Here is a 23598-nt window from a genome sequence, read left to right on the forward strand (position 1 = left end):
GGGAATTAATAGTGCGAGAGTAGGGCCTTAGAGGAGAAGTTTTTACCACCACCTGTTACAATGGACCATGCATTGTTCCCTTACACCTTTTAGAGGTCTTTGCATCATATCAATACTTGGTGGTGTAGGTGGCTCATGGTGTTTTTTGCACACCTTTCCTTTTGTTAGATTTCAAAAAAATTTGGGGTCCATATATTTTATCCTAACAATAATATTAAAAGTTAAGTTTTACGTAATGCATATACTCAATACTTGTGCACACCAACACTTTGACAAAAGAGACCGTTTTCTTCTGCCTACCTGCCTCAGCTACTATTCTGATCCTGCCACCCACCTGATGCCACATATCTGATGCCAAGTTCTCCTTCTTTCACCCACCATCGTCAACGGTACTGGTATTAACACCCACGACCCTACTCTACCAAACTGTACCAAAGTGCACGGCAGCACCGACGTGTGGAACTGTAACTACGGTCAGGGATGATACATGTCCTTTACGGCCCACTGGGTGAATCTGGTTCCTGCACAGCCATAACAGCAACTTGAACAGGTCACGCCGCTTCTGCCTCCACGCTCTCAGGCCATTGGTCCTGCAACATTGTTCGACTCCACCTCCTCATCCACCACCGTTTCCTCAGCCTCCACTGCACGGACAAGTCTCAGTGCCCCTCCAGCATACCATGTGTGCAGGGCAAGGCGGTGTCACACTGTTCTTCACATGGTTTGCCTTGGCGAACAAAGTCACACAAAGGAGGAACTGCTAAAAGTCATTCATCAAGAAATCGAATCATGGTTTACGCCACAAAAACTGGAAATGGGAACCATGGTGACCGACAACAGGAAGAACATCTTGCCTGCGCTGTGTAAAGGAAGCCTGAGCCATGCGCCCCCTACATGGCACACCTGTTCAATCTGGTTGTCAAGAGGTTCCTGAAGTGTTCTCCCCATCTGCAAGACATCCTAACAATGGGAAGGAAACTTTGCATGCACTTCAGCCCACGTACACCGCAAAGCACACCCTCCTTGAGCTGCAGCCTCAGAACAGTATCCCATAACATAGTCTGATTTACGACGTTTCCACACATTGGAATTCCACCCTCCACATGTTGGACCGACTATTCGAACAGAGAAAAGCCATCACCGATTTCTTGATGATCCAAGTGGATAGGGGGACTCCCTTGTGTAACTTCAGTGTCAACAAGTGGCAGGCAGCTCATACGTGACACCTGCCATTTGCTCAGGCCCTTTGAGGAAGCCACATTATTATTCAGTCGCCAGGATTACGGGATGAACAACGTCATTCCACTGCTTCATTTCCTGGCTGGTCAGGGCACTGGAGATGTGGTGCCTATATCTCACGGCCAAATGTACCCTGTGGGGGCTGAATTAGAGGAGGAGGGGGAGCGGGGACAGTGGAGCACAGGCAAGGTTTTGCAAAATGGTTTTTTTTCTATTGTCATCTGACAGGAGAGGAGGAGCAGGAGCAGGTAGGAGCTACAGGGTGATGAGGAAGAGGAGCCAGAGGATCCAGACACACCGTGGCCATGTAGTCGCCTTATGCTGCTGGTACATTAAATGAAACTTTTTATCTTAATCTATTTTAAATCTTCATTTTAAATTTAAAAAAATATCTTTAATCTTTTCAATTGTGAGGCCCTATGGGCTTGTCAGGCTGTTGCGACCTCCAGGTTGGGTAATTCTGCCACATTATTGTGCCCTCATGCTGCTGCCACCTCCAGGCTGTGTCATTGTGTCACCATGTGGTCTCCTCATGCTGCTGGCACATTAAATAAAACTTTTTAGGTTCATCTATTTGAAATCTTCCATTTAAATAAAAAAAATATATCTTTAATCTTTTCAATTGTCTCGTCAGGCTGTTGCCACCTCCAGTCTGGGTCATACTGCCACTATATGGTCTCCTCTTGCTGCTGGCAATTCCAGGCTGTGTCATTCTGCCACATTATGGTCTCCTCATGCTGCTGCCACCTCCAGGCTGTGTCATTGTGCCACCATTTGGTCCTCTCATGCTGTTGGAACATTAAATTAAACTTTTAAAATTGTAATCTATATAAAATCTTCAATTAAAATTTTATAAAATATCTTTAATCTTTTCAATTGTAAGGCCCTATGGTCTCATCCGCTGCTGCCACCTCTGGGCTCTGTCATTGTGCCGCCAGATGACTCCTTGTTATATTGGGTTTTGTGGTCATACAGTATTAGTTCAAAGAAAACACTTTGGGCACCCGGGACATTAAACTTGTTAATCTAATCAAAATCTTCAATAAAAATTTTGTGTTATTTAGTGTTATTTCAAAAAAAGCTCTTCAATCTTTTCAATTTGGTCTTCATCATATATTACTTGTGGAATTACCACAAGAATCCAATAAAACAGGTTGCAGCAATAACAATGAACCATAACTGATTAAAGGGGTACTCTGTCCCTAAGACATCTTATTCCCTATCCAAAGGATAGGGGATAAGATGCCTGATCGCGGGGGTCCTGCCACTGGGGACCCCTGCAATCTTTCATGCAGCACCCCGCTATCATCAGCCTCCGGAGCGAACACCACTCTGGGTCTGATGAATCACGGGGCCAGTGTATTGTGATGTCGTGGCTCCACTCCCGTGTGACATCACGCTCTGCCCCCTCAATGCAAGCCTATGGGAGGGGTGTGGCGGCTGTCACGATACTCTGGCCCCTTGATCGTGATTCATCAGACCCTATGTTTGCTTTGGAGGATGATGATAGCGGGGGGCTCCATGAAAGATTGTGGGGGTCCCCAGAGCCCCGCCATCAGGTATCTTATCCCCTATCCAAAGATGTCTTAGGGCCAAAGTACCCCTTTAAATGAAACATCCGCACTTTCACAGTGGGGGGGGGGTGCTGAGAACCAGGGGCTGGAACAGGTGGTTGCTCGCCTCACGGAGGACCGCCAGCTCGATTTTAAGATGCAAGTATGAGCTTTTTCACTGCAGCCACTTCTAGCTTTATGTGCCCACTTATCAGGCACAGAATCAGGCAAGGGCTGGGACAGGCGGTAGCTGGCCTCGTGGCAGACCGCCAACTCGATTTAAAGATACAACTTGGAGTTTACTATAGTTTACACTGCAGCAATTATACACTGTTGGAGCTCGAATTACCGTGGCTGCTGGCACCAGACTTGCCTTTCAATTGGTCCTCAAAAAAGGATTTAAAGTTTGCTCATTCCAATTATCAGGCTGTGTCATTGGGCCGCCATGTGATCTCCTCATGCTGCTGGCACATTAAACATGGTAATCTATTCAAAATTTTCTATTTCAATTTAAAAAAATCTATGTAATCTTTTCAATACTGAGGCCCCATGGTCGTCATCATATATTACCTTTGGAATTACCACAAGAATCCAATGAAACAGGTTGGAGCGAACGCAATTAAATTAAATAAAAATTACATTAAAAAATCTCTTTAATCTCTTCAATTGTGACACCATATGGTCTCCCAACCCTGCTGCCACATCCAGGCACTCTGCGGCAGTGATTCTAATAGCAATGCCTGTAATCTGCATGTCATACTGATTAATAGTTTTATTTCAATAACACAGCACGCTCCCTATGCATGTTACGACAAGGCAAAGTGTTCTACGCCCCTATTGCGTCTCTCTGTAGCCTAGAAATAGCTGTTTTTAATAGCAATTTGCCGCAAATAAATTCGGACTGAACCAAATTTTTTCAGAAAATTCGGAGAATCGGCCAAATTGAATTTTTCAAAAATTTGCTCATCTTTAGCACCAAATTTATTAAATCGATGCAGGGCATATTGCAACTTTTTTATCCTGCTGCGCAAAAATTCGCGACTTTTCGACACTTTCACAAAAAGCTAAGCCAGGTCTGGGCTGGTGTTTTTTTCCGACTTTTTGGAAGTGTTTGTTAAAAAATGTGAGACTTCATTAAAATGTCGCAGTTGATAAATACATGACCGCTGCAAAGTGAAATGAATAAATGGTGTACTGCAAGTCAGCATTGTGAACATTGTCTATTTGAAAAATGCAAAATAAAAGTCACAAGAAAACCCCACTGCGCCTAAACTGCAGATATAACAATATAGACAACAAAACAGCTATAAATGCAATGATAAATGTCCCCCTTAGGGAATTCTGTGTAAATAAGAGAGAACCCTGGTACACAGTCAGTACAAAGAGCAGCTACAAAGAGTATCTCTCACTCTGGAGGGCCCAACATGTACACATATTACCAATTTAATTCAATAAATATAGCTGCCAAATGTGCTGGGAGTTGTAGTTTCAAAATAGTTGGAGACACATGTTGCAGATCACTGGCATATAATGTGGTGGTCCACTTGCTGCCTGTTTCCCCACAGACTAGCACTAAGTGATGGTTTTCATAGAAGCAGGACCACCTCGGCCTAATTACAAGGGATACTTTTTAAAGAAGGCTAGGTTTAAACATTGGAATTTCCATGCTAAATTCCACAGAAGAATTCTACCAGAAATTCTGCAGAAATTTTCTGTACATTTACTTTAATGGGATTTCGCTGTCCCATTTACACAGTGGAATTTCCGCTGTGGGCTTTTCACATTTCACAAAAATGCTGCGGCCCATAGGAACCCAGAAGCTGTACCAGTGCAGGATGTCAGGGTCCCGGCGTAGGCGCATGAGATGACATTATTCATCAGAGTGTGGCTCTGCTATAACAGAAAATGCTGCAAGAACAAGATGTAAGTTGAGTTGTTTTTTTTTTGTTTGTTTGTTATTTTTTACAAATGTATTTGTGGTGGACCAGTACAGGAGGTGTTACCCTGCATTCCTACTGCCCTGTCAGGCAGCCTCCTTCAGTGTCTTCAGGGGCCCCTGCATTAGTTTCCCCATTGTAAATATGTTGTACTGTATAAAATGTGTTATCACTTTAAGAGATATACCATGTGCTTGTTACCCAGGAGATACCAGTGACCAGGTGATCCCAGGGGTCCCTGCTAGTGTTCCCCATATAAGCCCTGGGTGGAGCTAGCTTCTTTCTCTTTGAGCTCTGCTCTTCTGCTAAGCTGAGGTCCAGTGCAGTCGCCTAGTGTGTGTGTCCAGAGTGTTGGAGACCCCAAAGTCAAGTCCTGCAGCCACCATCAAGTCAAGTAAGCTAAAGTCACACCTTTATGAGTCAAATCAAGTTAGTCCCTGTCATCTGTCAAGTCAGCATGGTCTGCATTCAATTGTCCAGTCCTACTACAAGTCCCAGCAAGCTCTTAAGGTCTCTGCATCACTGGTCACCTCCTTGGGCCCTGGGTGAACTGTATAGACTTTACCAACTGTCTACCCTCAGTAAAGCTACCATTGTCCGTAACTTGGTGTCGGAGTCTTTATTGCCCCCTGCCTAGCCCAGGATCCAGTGGTATACCTTCGGGTGGTATTGAGGATAAACCACACCCTGGCATCATGAATACAAGGGGTTAATGCCATCTGCCCCTAGGGTAATTCCATCTGCCCTGCATCACACCACTCACCACATAGTCAGGGGCTACTTACTTAATAGGGTGATCTGCTTACCACTGGGGGCTTACCTATATTGGATATAATTACCTAAAGGGGAGCCCTACCTGATGAGGTTAACATATCTACGAGGGGCTCTATATACAATGGGGCAAAGAAGCATTTAGTCAGCCACCAATTGTGCAAGTTTTCCCACTTAAAAGGATGAGAGAGGCCTGTAATTTTCATCATAGGTACACTTCAAGTATGAGAGACAGAATGGGGGGGGGGGAGAATACAGGAAATCACATTGTAGGATTTCTAATGAATTAATTGGTAAATTCCTTGGTAAAATAAGTATTTGGTCACCTACAAACAAGCAAGATTTCTGGGTCTTACAGACCTTTAACTGTCTCCTCTGTCCTCCACTCGTTACCTGTATTAATGACACCTGTTTGAACTTGTTATCAGTATACAAGACACCTGTCCACAACCTCAAACAGTCACACTCCAAACTCTATTGTGGCCAAGATCAAAGAACTGTTGGAGGACACCAGAAACAAAATTGTAGACCTATGGGAGCAATTATTAGCAACTATGATTAGCAATATCACCAGAGAGTAGCAGCAATCAGTGGGGATCAGGAGCGCCAGTGCCACAGCTGCCTGGATAACACCTTTAATGGGAAGGACCTAACTACAGACTTGATGGGGGAACCTTCCTACCTAATAGAGGTACAACCTACCTATCCAATGGAGTGATCTACCTACACACTCACTGTGTGGGGCACAAAAGGGGGTACTTTTACGTGTAGAACATGAAGAGAGACATTATTATTTTAAATGGGCACTGTCACCAACATTTTTTTTTAATATGTTGTAGTACACATGTACTACAACATATTTCTAATATAGTTTCATTATTTATTTATTTTTTATTATAAGGTTGTATTTACATTTGAAAACCGGCCACTAGGGGTCTCCCTCCTAATGGCCGGCTGCAGCCTGGCGTTACGTCACGCCTGAAAAAGGACTGATTTTGGCCTGGCAATCAGTCCTTTTTCATTTAGGCTGCTCTTGCTCAATGCCTGTCAATCAGAAAGGTGGGAGCGAGCGCATTGGCTCCCCGGCCACTGGCTGGGGGGCCACTTCTCCCGCACATCGCCGCCGCCGCCTCGTCGCCGCCACTGTCCCTGCACGCCCGCTGCCAGTAAGTATAACGGAGGGAACGGGGTATGCGGGCGGGGGGTTTGTGATGGAGGGAACGGGGTTTATGCAGGCGGGGGGGGTTGTGATGGAGGGAACAGGGTATGGCGGGGAGGTGGTTTGACAGAGGGAACGGGCTAGCGCCGTAGCGCCACATGGCACTAACTTATAGTTTATCTACACAAGGTGCCTCCAGCTGTTTCACTACTACAACTCCCAGCATGCCCTGACAGCCAATAGATGTCAGGGCAAGCTGGGAGTTGTAGTGGTGAAACAGCTGGAGGCACCCTGTGTAGATAAACTAAGGGCGGAAGTCCCCCCCCCCAGCAGGCATCAGTGACGTGGTGCCTGCTGGGAAAGTCTTCCTGGTAGTGAGCACACTACCAGGCAGAAAAAAAGTTATTTTTAATATAGTAAAAATTAAAATTAAAAGCAGGGAGAGGGTTAGGGATAGATTGGCAATAGGCAGGGACAGAAAAAAAATAGGATGGTGGGAGCTACCCTTTAAGCCTTATGTATGGGAAATTTGTGTAGGTTGTGAAAAGGTTGGGAAGGTACAGGAAAAATGCAGAGCCTAAAATGTTTGTTTGGCAGATTCTATAAAGACGAGTTGTGGCTCAAAGAAATCAATATGACGGTCTGTGCCGGATGGAAAAGAAAAGGTAAACTTAACAACTCCAAGCAGAGATGATGTTACCTGTGAGGCAATACATGTAACTGTATTTATTTATTTGGTATACAAATCCTGTGTTGAGTCGGTATATACAACTATATGGTCACTATATGGGGGTAATGTTCATCTTGGTATAGTGGTTTTATTTAACAGTATAATGGTATTAGACACAGTTTGTTACTAATGGTAGTGTTCTGGTGTGGTGGTATTATTTGTGCCTTATACAATAGTATTATTGATAATGTTTGTCTTTGTATAATGACTGACTATAGTATGCAACTGTGTTGTTCATATGATATTTTAGAATATGAACAACGCAGTTGAAGAAAGTTGTGTAATTCTTTCCAATTGGACACAGGACTCCCTGCTACCATCTCTGTTCATGTCGGGAACTGTCCAGAGCAGGAGAGGTTTGCTATGAGAATCTCCCCCTGCTCGGACAGTTCCTGACACAGATAGTGGTGGCAGCAGGGAGCACTATGATAGATTGGCAAGAACGACAGAGGTCCCCCAACTTACAATTGTCTCAACATACAATATTTTCAACACACATAGGTCTTTTCTGCACCATTGTAACTTGAAACCAGACTCAACATACAATGCTACAGACAGTCCAGATCTGTGTAACATGTCAATGGCTGGAAGAACTAACCAATCAAAATGGGCATTTCACTGGTAAAACACCTGTATTACTAAAGTGCATGCACTGGCTGACTGTCTGGTAGTGCCTCCCTACAGTACAAGGAGGTATAACATGTTCTGAGTAAAGAAAACGGTCCAGCACAGGTTTGCAGGTAAAAAACAACTTCTTCTTTTATTGGGTCAGTTCCGACAAGACAAATAAATAAGCCGACGCGTTTCGGACCTACACTCGGTCCTTAGTCATGGCATACATATTCAGTAAAAAGAGATACATATATATAAAATGTTGTGGTCACATGACCATTCATCGATTGGATGTAGGACAAACTGGAAAACATGGCATGGATCTCAGTGATATAGAAAACATGGACAAAAAAACGGCAAACAAGGAAATCATAATTGCAAGAGATAGATACAATAAAACCAAAAAACCTATAGTGGGGACCAAGGGTAATGATATTGATAGTGAACATCACTACTAGAATTCATACTCTCCTATTGCACATGCTGTCCTGTTTTACATGGGCTTATGGCTCAAATACAGAAAAAATTATGAAACAGTGTTCTAGTTTTCAAAGCCAAAACTTTCAGCCCGTACGAGGACATGCAAATACTCCACTAATTTGTTGCATTTGTTAAATAAACAAAACTAAGGAGGAAGAGGAGGAAGAACCTATCTGCAAGAGAGCCACATGTGGCATTTTTTGCCACATATTGCCACCTCAGCATGATAGGATCAAATCCTGCCTCAGATTCATGCCCTGCGGTTGACGGGTATCCAACTGGAAAATCCAGAAAGATTCCCTATTTAGCAGGGTCCTCCGGTGATCACCTCCTCTGGTGTGCCTAAATACTTTTTCTATGCCCATAATTTTCAGAGAATCTGTGTTCCCTCCGTGAAAGTCCCTGAAGTGCCTGGACAAGGAAGACACATTGAAACCAGTCCCTTTCGCATCTGAAATGTGTCTCCTAATCCGGCACTTCAGGGCATTCACGGTACAGCCTACGTACTGTAAATTACATGCAGCACATGTGGCCATATAGACTACATGGGTAGTATTACAATTGATATAAGTTTTAATTTTGTAACTTCTATTGGTACTGCATGAGACAAAAGTATTGGTTACCTCCATATGGCCACATGTGATGCATTTTTTATGTCCACATTTCCAACTTCCTGGAAAATTCAACCAAGTAGGTTTAATTTTATCTTTGTTAGTTTCGGGGTCCACAAACAGGCTGGGAGACAATTGTGAGCCTAAAGATGGCCCTCGCTTCGCCACAGCCTGTAGGGAGCATACCTCAAAATTACGGAGGACCGGGTCCTGTTCCAATATGGGCAGGTATCTTTTCATAATATTCTTTATTTTATAGAATTGTTTACTGTAGGCTGTGATAAATCTAGGCAAGAATTGTTTGTTTCTCTGGGGGTCATCTGAAAACTGTCTCCTGTTATTGGTTTTAATTAAATTCCCTCTATCTAAATTTTTCGCTTTTCTGTGGGCCTCCTGTAAAGTTCCCTCATCATACCCTCTCTCTTTTAGCCTCTGATGTAAAATGTCAGATTCCTCCTCAAAAGTGGACTGGTCAGTACAATTCCGCCTCAGGCGTACCCATTCGCCATACGGAATATTACGTACCACATGGCGAGGGTGACAAGAACTTGCCTGTAGGATGGTATTCCCAGCCACCTCTTTACGAAATGGGGAGACTACCACCTTTTCACCTTTTCCCTCTAGGACCACATCCAAGAAGGGAATTTTAACATAGGAAATGGCTGTAGTGAATTTCAAATTTAGTTCATTCTGATTAATATACTGGATGAAATCTTCAAACCTATTAGGACCTCCCTTCCATATCAGGATCAGATCGTCGATGTATCGACCTATCCATTTGATATCTGAATGGAAGGGATTGCTGGGGGCAAAAATATATGCTTCCTCCCAATATGTCATATATATATTAGTATATGACGGGGAGTATTTCGCACCCATTGGAGCTCCGCGGACCTGAAGGAAAAATTGTTCATTGAACATAAAAAAATTATTGCTCAAGAGAAATTCTGTAGCCATTATAATAAATCGCTTCAGGTCCGTGGAGTAGTTGCTGTATATTTCTAGGTGTCTGGTAAGTGCTTTTAGACCTAGTTGGTTTGGAATAGAGGGATACAGCGAGACCACATCACATGTGGCCCAACCGTATCCCTCCTGCCACTCCATATGTTGCATGATCTCCAATACATGTTTAGTGTCCCTTAAATAGATAGGGATTGCCCCAACCAAGGGTTGCAGGTGGCTGTCCACCCAGTCTCCCAGTCTCTCCCCCAAGGCTCCGATCCCTGCCACGATCGGACGCATAGGGGGAGGAAACTCCCCCTTATGTACCTTGGGGAGAGAGTGGAAGACTGGGGTTACAGGCTCACCCACACAAAGAAAATCCCTGAGTTTTTGGTTAAGCACACCCATATTAACCCCTACATCCAGCAACCTGCTCAATTCACGTTGACATGTACCTGTAGGGTCTCCATCAAGTTTGACATAGGTAGTCTCATCTTTCAGAATAATTTCATTTAATTTCTTATATAACCCAGCATTGAGCAGCACCACGGATCCCCCCTTATCCGCATTTCTAATTATCAAATCGGGGTTATCCCGTAGCGCTGTCAGGGCTTTACGTTCAGCTTCAGATATATTGGAATGTGGGTCATTTTTCTTCACATTATGGCTCAATTGCACTAAATCCCTTTCTACCAATTCCTGGTATCTATCTAGCGCACCAGGTCTGGAAGCAACCGGATAGAAACCAGGATTGGATACCGTGAAACCAAGACCCCCTTCACATACAGGCTGAGACTCAATTTCAAGTGCATGCAAAGAAATTGTATTACATTGATCAGAGAAATCTAAACATATTTCATGCTGTTGGGGTAAATTCCTGGGTGAGTTACGATTGGGAACTTGTATTGGTGGCACCGACAGTTCGTTACTTTTCTCACATAAGGCAAAATGTCTTTTAAGCGTAACCTTGCGAGCCCACCGGTTAATGTCCAGTATTGTATGGAAAAGTCTGAAATCACATGATGGGACATAATTCAGACCTCGACTTAGAACCGCAATTTGTATGTCGGTAACAATATAGCTAGACAAGTTAATGACAGACAGGCTTACTTGCGGGGTGTTAGGGATCGCAGCGGATATCTTGTGCTTTCGTCCCGCTCTCCTGATGCGTCCTTTGGGGCTCCCGGGTTTTTTATCCCCGCTATCAGGCTGCCCGCAGTCTCCTCTGTATCCGATGAGGCATCTCGGGATGTATCCACCTCAGAAAAGCTTACTTGTCTTTGTCGTTTTGCATTCCTGCATTTTCGATTGCGATTTTTATTTTTATTTTTATCGCTGCGGCTTTCGGTACTGGAGCGCAAAATCGAACGTGGGGTGGAAGGAGTTACCGGGTTTCTAGGATTAGTCCAGGTAAGAACAGAATCCTCTTTGTAATCTGTCAAGTCCCTTTTAAATTTTTCTTTTTTAGTATCCATAATATTATTTTCCAGGGTCTTGATCTTTTCATTAATTTTTTCATTCATTTTTACATAGTCCTCAGAGTCCCGGTATGGCTCCAAACTTGTCTGGAGTTGTTGTATCTCGGCTTGAAGACTACTTAATTCCATTTCTTCCTCCTCCACTATATATCCAATTATTTTTTTGGAACAGTCCAGCAAGGCCAAATCCCATTTATTCTGGAAAGCGGAGGAGAAGACTCGGGTAGGTCTTTTTTTCAAACGGAGTCCACGAGGCACCATATTTTTGTCCAGATAGGTGGAGAGTGCCTTATAGTCCCACCATAGCTTCATTTCTTTGATTTTAACATTTTCCAGGCTCCTCATCATATCGATAAAGTCCTGGGAGGCATGGGTGGCAGTACTTGCATACTCGGTGCCAAAGACCTCACTCGCTTTTGCGGCACGATCCAAGTCCTCTTTGGGTGAAGTATTGCTAGCACCCACTTCAGCCTCCACATGTCTTGTCTCCATTTTGGAAAAAGAGATCCCACTTGAGCTTTGTGCTGCTGCTTGTTGGTAGAGGGAGCACGTCCAACGCTGTGCAAATGCTGAGTAAATTAGAACGACAGCTCACCTCCTCCTCCCTGCACCTGTGCGCGGGCCTGATCAGCAGCGTCCCTGACCAGATGTATGCACAGAGTAAAGAAAACGGTCCAGCACAGGTTTGCAGGTAAAAAACAGCTTCTTCTTTTATTGGGTCAGTTCCGACAAGACAAATAAATAAGCCGACGCGTTTCGGACCTACACTCGGTCCTTAGTCATGGCATACATATTCAGTAAAAAGAGATACATATATATAAAATGTTGTGGTCACATGACCATTCATCGATTGGATGTAGGACAAACTGGAAAACATGGCATGGATCTCAGTGATATAGAGAACATGGACAAAAAAACGGCAAACAAGGAAATCATAATTGCAAGAGATAGATACAATAAAACCAAAAAACCTATAGTGGGGACCAAGGGTAATGATATTGATAGTGAACATCACTACTAGAATTCATACTCTCCTATTGCACATGCTGTCCTGTTTTACATGGGCTTATGGCTCAAATACAGAAAAAATTATGAAACAGTGTTCTAGTTTTCAAAGCCAAAACTTTCAGCCCGTACGAGGACATGCAAATACTCCACTAATTTGTTGCATTTGTTAAATAAACAAAACTAAGGAGGAAGAGGAGGAAGAACCTATCTGCAAGAGAGCCACATGTGGCATTTTTTGCCACATATTGCCACCTCAGCATGATAGGATCAAATCCTGCCTCAGATTCATGCCCTGCGGTTGACGGGTATCCAACTGGAAAATCCAGAAAGATTCCCTATTTAGCAGGGTCCTCCGGTGATCACCTCCTCTGGTGTGCCTAAATACTTTTTCTATGCCCATAATTTTCAGAGAATCTGTGTTCCCTCCGTGAAAGTCCCTGAAGTGCCTGGACAAGGAAGACACATTGAAATATATATATATAGTATAACATGTTCTGTATTACTCTTTACCTGTGCCAGGGTTAGTTGCTCTTTTGGACACTGAGTGAGGGCCACTTTTCCATAGATTTTGATAGAACACATATGTTGATTTTTATACCTATTTTGATTTAACAATGAACCCAGCCCTAAAGGGAAGACGCAGTAGACTTTTAGATTTTTAAAGCAGATCATATTAAAAGAAGTAAACACATACTATAGAGCAGACCTTGGTGCATGACCAAATTTAGATATGGTAAAGTAATATATATATATATATATATATATATATATATATATATATATATATAATTTTTTTTTTTTTTTTTAAATACCTTTCATTCAGTTTTGCAATTATGCAGCAGTGGTGTTATCTGGGTATTAGACAAGCCATACAAACTGTGATAATTTTCATATGTGCCGCTCACATCATAAGTGAAGTCATTGCACAGGAAGACAGAGTCTACAGAGATTCTAATATACAGGAAAAGGTTGCCATTAAACACCACATTATCATTAGCGTACATCACAGTCTACAGACCGCAAAGTGTTTAATTTCATGTCTAGAACCTTGTCAGCTTTCCCTTACGAACTCTTCTCCAGCCCAATCCATCCCATTTGTATAGTAAATCTTTACTACAATGCAAAAGTATAACATGGTAATCAGGGATTATATTTCACACATTTCACAACTTTTTTTTTCTCTGACCAAAGTATGAGCGACTTGTTTGTAGCTTATTTGAAGAAAAAAAAAAAAAAAAAAAAAAAAAAGCATGTATAAATAATATTAATGCTATGTTGATTACAATACAACAGTGCCCCTAGTGGAATTCTGAAATAAAGCAGGCTAGATTTTTTTTTTATGTTTCTGTTTACATAGACAATGGGTGGCAATATAAGAATATAATGAGTAGTTGTCACTTAGCACATCCACTCCCCTCAATAAACTATACCAATAACTAGACAATAGCAATGTATATATTCTAAGTAATAACAGTAAGAGAAAAATGGAACAGAGAAACCACTTTTATGTATTTTATTTCCTCATAGATTGTACCAATTTTCAATGAAAAAACAACTACTAAAAGTAAAAACTGTCTTTGTTAGAACTAGAGATATGTTTTGTGACCCCGGCAAAAAAAAATTTTTTATTAAAGGTGTCCTCCAGATAAAAAAACATTTTAATCAAATCAAGTGGTGCCACAAATTTGTAAAATACATATCTTTAAAAACCTTAGCCTTCCAGCACTTATCAGCTGCTGTATGCCATGGAGGAAATTATGTCACCTTCCACCTTCCCTGTTCGGAATGATCCAGAGCAGTAGCAGTTTCTGACATAGACAGAGGTGGCAGCACTTTGTCTGACTGGAGAGAATTTCAGCACTTTCTGCACACAGCAGCTGTTTTGGAAGGCTTGAGGTTTTTCACAAATACAGATAGTTTACAAATCTCGTATAGTAAATGTATGTCCAACTCACTACAACCGTGGAGTTATTTACCGTCCCTGCACGGATCATGTGTTCTGACTGCAAAAATTTTCAAAGGAAACTTTCACATTTATTGAAGCATTTTAAAAAATACATTACACTCCAGTTCATATAGTGACCGACATGTTTCTGGTGTGTCACTTTCCCCTAGTCATGATCAAATGTGTCACCGAACATAGAAGTTTAAATACACTTTCCAACCGTAATTAATTATGCTAGTGTGTGGTTTGCAAATAACCCTTTGCTGGTATTATGAGAACAACACATAAAATATATAGAGTAGCTGCTTTAAAAATACATATTAAATTGTAATAACTGTACTAAATAGAGTATATAGCATAAGCACTTCCTGCTGGAAAAAAAACACCTGACAAGTATAAACAAATAATAAAAAAAAAGTGTAAACTAGTAATGGAAAAAAAACACCTGAGTGAACCAGTAAAATAGTGTGAACTAGTGACATGAAATAAACCTGACAAGTGTGAGCTTTTCAGTCAAGATCCAAAAAACCTCACAATCCCATAAGCGCTGTACAATATCCGCACCTCTCCTGGGCTGGATTATTTTCTCTATCGCATATGCTTTTAATCCAGCAACAGCTCTCCGATATTGAAACATACTAGAAATATTATGGTCACTAAACCTGCCAACATAGTTTATATATTTAAGTGTTTGGAATTTACAAATCTGTATAATTTTCTGGTACCAGTTCATTTGAAAATAATTAATTGTTTTGCTCTAGAGTTTCCCTTTTTTCTTTAGAAGATTCTTCACATTTCTTCTCTCTTTCTGGACCAACAGGTAAGGTCAAGTTCTATACTACCAAAGTGCACGGCAGGGCCGACGTCTGGAGCTGTAACTACGGTCAGGGACAGTACACGTCCTTTACGGCTCAGAAGGTGAATGTGGTTCCTGCACAGCCACAACCCCAACTTGGACAGCCCACGCCACTTCCTCTTTCACGCTCTCAGCCTGTTGGTCCTGTGACAGTGTGCGACTCCACCTACTCATCCTCCACCGTGTCCTCAGCCTCCAGACAAGTCTCAGTGGCCCTTCAGCATACCATGTGTGCAGGGCAAGGCGGTGTCACGCTGTTCTTCACATGGTTTGCCTTGGCAAAAAGAGTCACACAGGGGAGAAACTGCTAAAAGTCATTCGTAAAGAAATCGGAGCATGCCTTACTCCACAAAAACTGGAAATGGGAACCATGGTAACTGACAACGGGAAGAACATCTTGCATGCGCTGCGACTGGGAAGGCTGAGCCATGTGTCCTGCATGGCACACGTGTTCAATCCAGTTGTGAAGCAGTTCCTGAAGTGTTCCCCCCATTTGCAAGACATTCTAACAATGGGAAGGAAACTTTGCATGCACTACAGCCACTTGTACACCACAAAGCACACCCTCCATGAGCTGCAGCGTCAGAACGGTATCCCACAACATAGTCTGATTTGTGACGTTGCCACGCGTTGGAATTCCACCCTCCATATGTTGGACCGAATGTACAAACAGAGAAAAGCCATTACCGATTTCTTGATAATCCAAGCGGATAGGGGTACTCCCCTGTGTAACTTCAATGTGAACCAGTGGCAGCTCATACATGACATCTGCCATTTGCTCAGGCCCTTTGAGGAAGTCACATTATTAGTAACTTGCCAGGATTACAGGATGAACAATGTCATTCCACTGCTTCATTTCTTACAGCACGTGTTGGAAACGATGGCTGGTTAGGGCTCTGGAGACAACGTGCCTACATCTCACGGCCACATGAGCCCTGTGGGGGCTGAACTGTGTAACGGAGCTGGATGTGGATCCTCTTACCTGTGTGGCTGATGACTCGGACAGTATCGGGGAGCAGAGTCTAAGGTGCCACTGGTCTTCACCAGAGCCCGCCACAAGGCAGGATGGGCTTGCTGCGGCAGGCGACACCCAGGTCGCTACCCCCGACATGGCTCGTGGAATCTGGAGAGAGGAGGGCAGATGAAGGGAATAAGCCACAGGATTTAGTCGTTTTTTGACTCTATAGGGACACAAAAAGTGTGGACCCAATTTATAAGGGGGTACCTTAAAGCGGATGTATTTGGAGCATAATCACACTTTGTCCCCAGGAGAGAACTCGGAAGGAGGGCGTCTTTTCCTGTCTGCTTGCGACTTCATATGGGTCGTGTCATGAAGAAGGGAGTGACGAGTCTTCTGCCAGATGGAGGCAAAATTCTGTACCAGTTTGTCAGCCATAGGTACTCCGGAGGAAGAAGAAGACAGGGGAAGAGGAGGACGAGGATGAAGCCCATAGACCACAAAGAAGGGTGAAGTCCCAGTGGATTCAGAATCTCTATGGTTGTAAGAGAATTTGGCCCAGAGTAGTAAATCGGCCCAGTCATCTTGGCGAGCAGAGACAAAATGGCAAAGATAGTCCCCCAGGACCTGATTCACCCTTTCGACCTGACCATTGGATTGAGGGTGGTAAGCCGAGGAGAAGTCCAGTTTAACAGAGAGCCCTCCAGAAGTTGGAGATGAACTGGACTCCCCGATCGGAGACAATATGAGTAGGCAATCCATGGAGACGGAAGATATGACCAATGAATAGCTTAGCAAGCTGCGGTGCAGAAGGTAAACCTGGCAAGAGCACAAATTGATCCATTTTAGAAAATTGGTCCACAACAACTCAGATGACCGTAGACCGTATTGCCGCCAGAAGAAGGAAGGTCAGTAATAAAGTCCATTGCTATGTCAGTCCAGGGCAGCTCGGAAACTGGCAAAGGATGTAGTAGACCAGCAGGCTTGGCACAAGGGGTTTTGTTCCGGGCTCAGATTGAACAAGCACGGACAAAATCAATAAGATCCTGCTTTAGTGGGCCACCAGTACTGTCGGGATGAGCTGTAAGAATTTACGTATTCCGGCATGACCAGCTAGAAGAGAGTAATGACCCTATTTGAGGACTCGGAGTCTTAACCCCTTAAGGACCCAGCCCAAATATACCTTAAGGACCCGGCCATTTTTTGAACATCTGACCACTGTCACTTCAAGCATTAATAACTCTGGGATGCTTTTACCTTTCATTCTGATTCCGAGATAGTTTTTTCGTGACATATTCTACTTGATGTTAGTGGTAAAATTTTGTCGACACTTGCATCATTTCTTGGTGAAAAATTCCAAAATTTGATGAAAAAATTGAAAGTTTTTCACTTTTTTAATTTTGAAGCTCACTGCTTGTAAGGAAAATGCATATTCCAAATAAATTATACATTGATTCACATATACAATATGTCTACTTTATGTTTGCATCATAAATTGACGTGTTTTTACTTTTGGAAGACATCAGAGGGCTTCACAGTTCAGCAGCAATTTTCCAATTTTTCACAAAATTTTCAAAATCGGAATTTTTCAGGGACCAGTTCAGTTTTGAAGTGGATTTGAAGGGCCTTCATATTAGAAATACCCCACAAATGACCCCATTATAAAAACTGCACCCCTCAAAGTATTCAAAATGACCTTCAGTAAGTGTGTTAACCCTTTAGGTGTTTCACAGGAATAGCAGCAAAGTGAAGGAGAAAATTCAAAATCTTCATTTTTTACACTCGCATGTTCTTTTAGACCCAGTTTTTAAATTTTTACAAGGGGTAATAGATGTGAAATCCCCCCAAAATTTGTAACCCAATTTCTCTTGAGTAAGGAAATACCTTCATATGTGTATGTCAAGTGTTCGGCGGGTGCACTAGAGGGCTCAGAAGGGAAGGAGCGACAATAGGATTTTGGAGAGGGAATTTTGCTGAAATGGTTTTTGGGGGGCATGTCACATTTAGGAAGCCCCTATGGTGCCAGAACAGCAGAAAACCCCAACATGGCATAACATTTTGGAAACTAGACCCCTCAAGGCACATAACAAGGGGTCCAGTGAGCCTTAACACCCCACAGGTGTTTGACGACTTTTCGTTAAAGTCGGATGTGTAAATGAAAAAAAAAAATTTTCACTAAAGTGCAGTTTTCCCCCCAAATTTACCATTTTTACAAAGGGTAATGGGAGAAAATGCCCCCCCAAATTTGTAACCCCATCTCTTCTGAGTATGGAAATACCTCATGTTAGGACGTAAAATGCTTTGCGGGCAAACTACAATGCTCAGAAGAGAAGGAGTCACATTTGGCTTTTTGAAAGCAACTTTTGCTGAAATGGTTTTTTGGGGGCATGTCGCATTTAGGAAGCCCCTGTGGTGCCAGAACAGCAAAAATTACCCACATGGCATACTATTTTGGAAACTACACCCCTCAAGGAACGTAACAAGGGGTCCGCTGAGCCTTAACACCCCACAGGTGTTTGACGACTTTTCGTTAAAGTTGGATGTGTAAATGAAAAAACATATTTTTTTTACTAAAATGCAGTTTTCCCCCTAAATTTTACATTTTTACAAGGGGTAATAGGAGAAAATGACCCCCAAAATGTGTAACCCCATTTCTTATGAGTATGGAAATACCCCATGTTAGGACGTAAAATGCTCTGCTGGCGAACTACAATGCTCAGAAGAGGAGGAGCGCCATTGAGCTTTTGGAAAGAGAATTAGTTTGGAATGGTAGTCAGGGGCCATGTGCGTTTACAAAGCCCCTCGTGGTGCCAGAACAGTGGAACCCCCCACATGTGACCCCATTTTGGAAACTACACCCCTCACAGAATTTAATAAGGGGTGCAGTGAGTATTTACACCCCACAGATCTTTGGAACAGTGGGCTGTGCAAATGAAAAATTTTATTTTTCATTTTTACGGACCACTGTTCCAAAAATCTGCCAGACACCTGTGGGGCGTAAATTCTCAATGTACCCCTTATTACATTACGTGAGGGGTGTAGTTTCCAAAATGGGGTCACATGTGTCGGGGGTCCATTGTTCTGGCACTATGGGGGCTTTGTAAACACATGTGGCCTTCAATTCCGGACAAATTTTCTCTACAAAATCCCAATGGCGCTCCTTCTCTTCTGAGCATTGTAGTTCGCCCGCAGAGCACTTTAAATTCACATATGGGGTATGTTCTTACTCAGAAGAGATGGGTTTACAAATTTGGGGGGGCTTTTTTCCTATTTCCCGATGTGAAAATGAAAAATTTAGGGTAACACCAGCATTTTTGTGAAAAAATATAATTTTTTTAATTTTCCCATCCAACTTTAATGAAAATTCGTCAAACACCTGTGGGGTGTTCAGGCTCACTATACCCCTTGTCACGTTCGGTGAGGGGTGTAGTTTCCAAAATGGGGTCACATGTGGGTATTTATTTATTTTTGCGTTTGTCAGAACCGCTGTAAAATCAGCCACCCCTGTGCAAATCACCAATTTAGGCCTCAAATGTACATGGTGCGCTCTCACTCCTGAGCCTTGTTGTGTGCCCGCAGAGCATTTTACGCCCACATCTGGGGTATTTCTGTACTCAGGAGAAATTGCGTTACAAATTTTGGGGGTCTTTTTTTCCTTTTAACGCTTGTGGAAATAAAAAGTATGGGGCAACACCAGCATGTTAGTGTAAAAAAATAAAAAAAATTTACACTAACAGGCTGGTGTAGCCCCCAACTTTTCCTTTTTACAAGCGGTAAAAGGAAAAAAAGCCCCCCAAAATTTGTAGTGTAATTTCTCACGAGTACGGAGATACCCCATATGTGGCCCTAAACTGTTTCCTTGAAATACGACAGGGCTCCGAATTAAGAGAGCACCATGCGCATTTGAGGACTAAATTAGGGATTGCATAGGGGTGGACATAGGGGTATTCTACGCCAGTGATTCCCAAACAGGGTGCCTCCAGCTGTTGCTAAACTCCCAGCATGCCTGGACAGTCAGTGGCTGTCCAGAAATGCTGGGAGTTGTTGTTTTGCAACAGCTGGAGGCTCCGTTTTGGAAACCCTGCCAAACAAGACGTTTTAAATTGTTTATTGGGGGGGGGACAGTGTAAGGGGTGTATATGTAGTGTTTTACCCTTTATTAGGTGTTAGTGTAGTGTTTTTAGGGTACATTCGCACTGGCGGGTTACGGTGAATTTCCCGCTAGGAGTTTGCACTGCGGCAAAAAATTTGCCGCAGCCCAAACTTGAAGCAGGAAATTTACTGTAAACCCGCCTATGTGAATGTACCCTGTAGGTTCACATGGGGGGGGGGGGGGGGCTAACCTCCAGCTGTTTCAAAACTACAACTCCCAGCATGTACTGACAGACCGTGCATGCTGGGAGTTGTAGTTTTGCAACAGCTGGAGGCACACTGGTTGGAAAACCTTCAGTTAGGTTCTGTTACCTAACTCAATATTTTCCAACCAGTGTGCCTCCAGCTGTTGCAAAACTACAACTCCCAGCATGCACTAATCACCGAAGGGCATGCTGGGAGATGTAGTTATGCAATAGCTGGAGGTACCCAACTACAACTCCCAGCATGCCGAGACAGCTGTTTGCTTTCTGGGCATGCTGGGAATTGCAGTTTTGCAACATCTGGAGAGCTACAGTTTTTAGACCACTGCACAGTGATCTCCAAACTGTGGACCTCCAGATGTTGCAAAACTACAACTCACAGCATGTCCAGACAACAAACAGCTATGTGGGCATGCTAGGAGTTGTAGTTTTGCAACATCTGGAGGGATATAGTTTATAGACCACTGTATAGTGGTCTCAAACTGCAGCCCTCCAGCTGTTGCAAAACTACATATTCCAGCATGCCCAAACAGCTGTCTGGGCATGCTGGGAGTTGTAGTTTTGCAACATCTGGAGGGCTCCAGTTAGAGACCACGGTCTTAGACTGTAGCCCTCCAGATCTACTTACCGGCTTCCGTAGGATCCCGGGAGCCGTCCTCTTCAGACGCACGTGACGCCGCCCGCCGATCAACGTCGCCGCAGCCTCCGGACGGGTAAGTGGACGTCGGTTCCCCGTTCTGCCCCGCCTATTGTGGGTGGGCAGGACGGGGAATAGAAAGTTAACCCCCCCCCTGCCCCCGGTCTGCTATTGGTCGTCACCTCTGACGATCAATAGCAGACCAATAGCAGGGATAGGAGGGGTGGCACCGGTGCCACCTCACTCCTATGCCTACAGGGGGATCGTGGGTGTCTTAGACAACCGCGATCCCCCTTCTATTCCGGGTCACCGGGTCACAATAGACCCGTATGACCCGGAATCGGCGCAAATCGCAAGTGTGAATTCACTTGTGATTTGCGCCGATCGCCGACGGGGGGGGGGGGGGTCTGATGACCCCCCTGGGCATTTGCACGGGGTGCCTGCTGATTGATATCAGCAGTCCCCCCGGCCCGTTCCCCGCCCGGCGCGCGGTGGGGACCAAAATTCCCACGGGCGTATGGATACGCCCTGGGTCCTTAAGTACCAGGACGTCAAGGCGTATCCATACGCCCTAGGTCCTTAAGTGGTTAAACGAGAAGGTACGAAAGTCTTCCCAGGAGGCAAGTGCTTAAGATATGCAGGAACTGCAGAGATGAGGCGATCAGGAGGAATAATATGTTGAGGATGGGACTCCTGGTCTAGTACATCAGAGGATCTGGACAGAGCGCCAGCATGAAGATTCTTCTCAGCAGGGCGAAAGTGGGTAAAGAAATCAAATCTGGCGAAGAACAGAGACCCACTGGAGATAGAGCAAGTTCTTGTGGTCTGAATAGATAGTTAGCGGATGTACAGAGCCTTCCAAGAGGTGACTCCATTCTTCGAAGGCCAACTTTATAGCCAAAAGCTCCCGATCTCCGATAGTATAATTTCTCTCCACAGGGGAGAAGGTCTTCGAGAAGAATCCGCAGGTTACAGTTCTTCCTTTAGAAGATTTCTGCGTTAAGACTGCACCTGCTTCAACCGAAGAGTCATCTACTTCTAGGAAAAATGGCTTGCTGGGATCTGGTCTAGATAAAACAGGAGCAGAAGTGAAGGCGGACTTTAGCTGTTTGAAAGCTTCTTAAGCCTCTGGAGTCCAGACCCTAGGATTAGCATTCTTCTTGGTAAGCGAGAGGATGGGAGCAACCAAGGCGGAGTAGTGAGGAATAAACTGTCGATAGTAATTAGCAAAGCCTAGGAAGCGCTGAATAGCTTTTAAACCAGTGGGGCGTGGCCACTACAGCACTGCGGACATGGTGACAATATACCCCAGGAATGGAAGGCTGTTTTTTTTCAAAGATACACTTCTCAAGTTTAGCATAGAGATGATTTTCTCGGAGATGCTGTAATACTTGACTGAGATGAAGACAATGAGACTGGACAATTGGGCGAATAGATGAGTATGTCATCCAAGTAGACGACGACACAGGAGTAAAGAAGGTCATGAAAAATGTAATTGACAAACTCCTGGAAGACTGCTGGAGCATTACAAAAAGCCCAAGTGGCATGACAAGATACTCAAAATGTCCATCATGAGTATCGAACGCAGTCTTCCATTCATCCCCTTCACGGATGCAAATCAAATTATAGGCCCCTCGTAGGTCGATTTTGGAGAAGATCCTAGCACCACATAGATGATCAAATAACTCAGAGATCAATGGAAGTGGGTAGTGTTTTTTTCAGTAATTTTATTCAGGCCGTGGTAGTCGATGCAAGGTTGCAAGGATCCGTCTTTTTTCTCCACGAAGAAGAATCCGGCTCCAGCAGGAGAGGACAACTTTCTAATAAAACCTTTCTTTAGATTTTCTTGTATATAATTAGACATGGCCTGATTTTCTGGAACAGACAAGGGGTAAATTCTGCCCCGAGGAGGTGTGGTCCCGAAAAGACGGCAGACCGGGCAGAGGAGTGGAAGGAGACACCAACTTGGATGGCAGGGTATGGAAACAGTTGTTATAGCAGTAAGATCCCCAGCGAAGTACTTCTCCAGTCTTCCAGTAAAGATGTGGGGCATGTAGTTGTAACCAGGGAAGGCCTAGTAGAAGAGTGGAGGTACAATGTGGAAGTACATAGACGGACAATTATTCCTTATGCAGAACTCCAATTTGCATAGACAAGGGTACTGTGTGGAATAAGATAGTACAGTCCAGATTTTCTCCGTTAACCGATGAGATGTACGAATTCTTCAGAAAGCGTGTTACAGGCAGACGATACCTATGCACTAATGAGGCATCGATAAAGTTCCCCGCAGAACAAGAGTCCAGGAAAGCCAGAACGGAGATAGTCTC

Source organism: Hyla sarda, chromosome 5, assembly GCF_029499605.1.
Source record: "Hyla sarda isolate aHylSar1 chromosome 5, aHylSar1.hap1, whole genome shotgun sequence".
NCBI classification, from domain to species: domain Eukaryota; kingdom Metazoa; phylum Chordata; class Amphibia; order Anura; family Hylidae; genus Hyla; species Hyla sarda.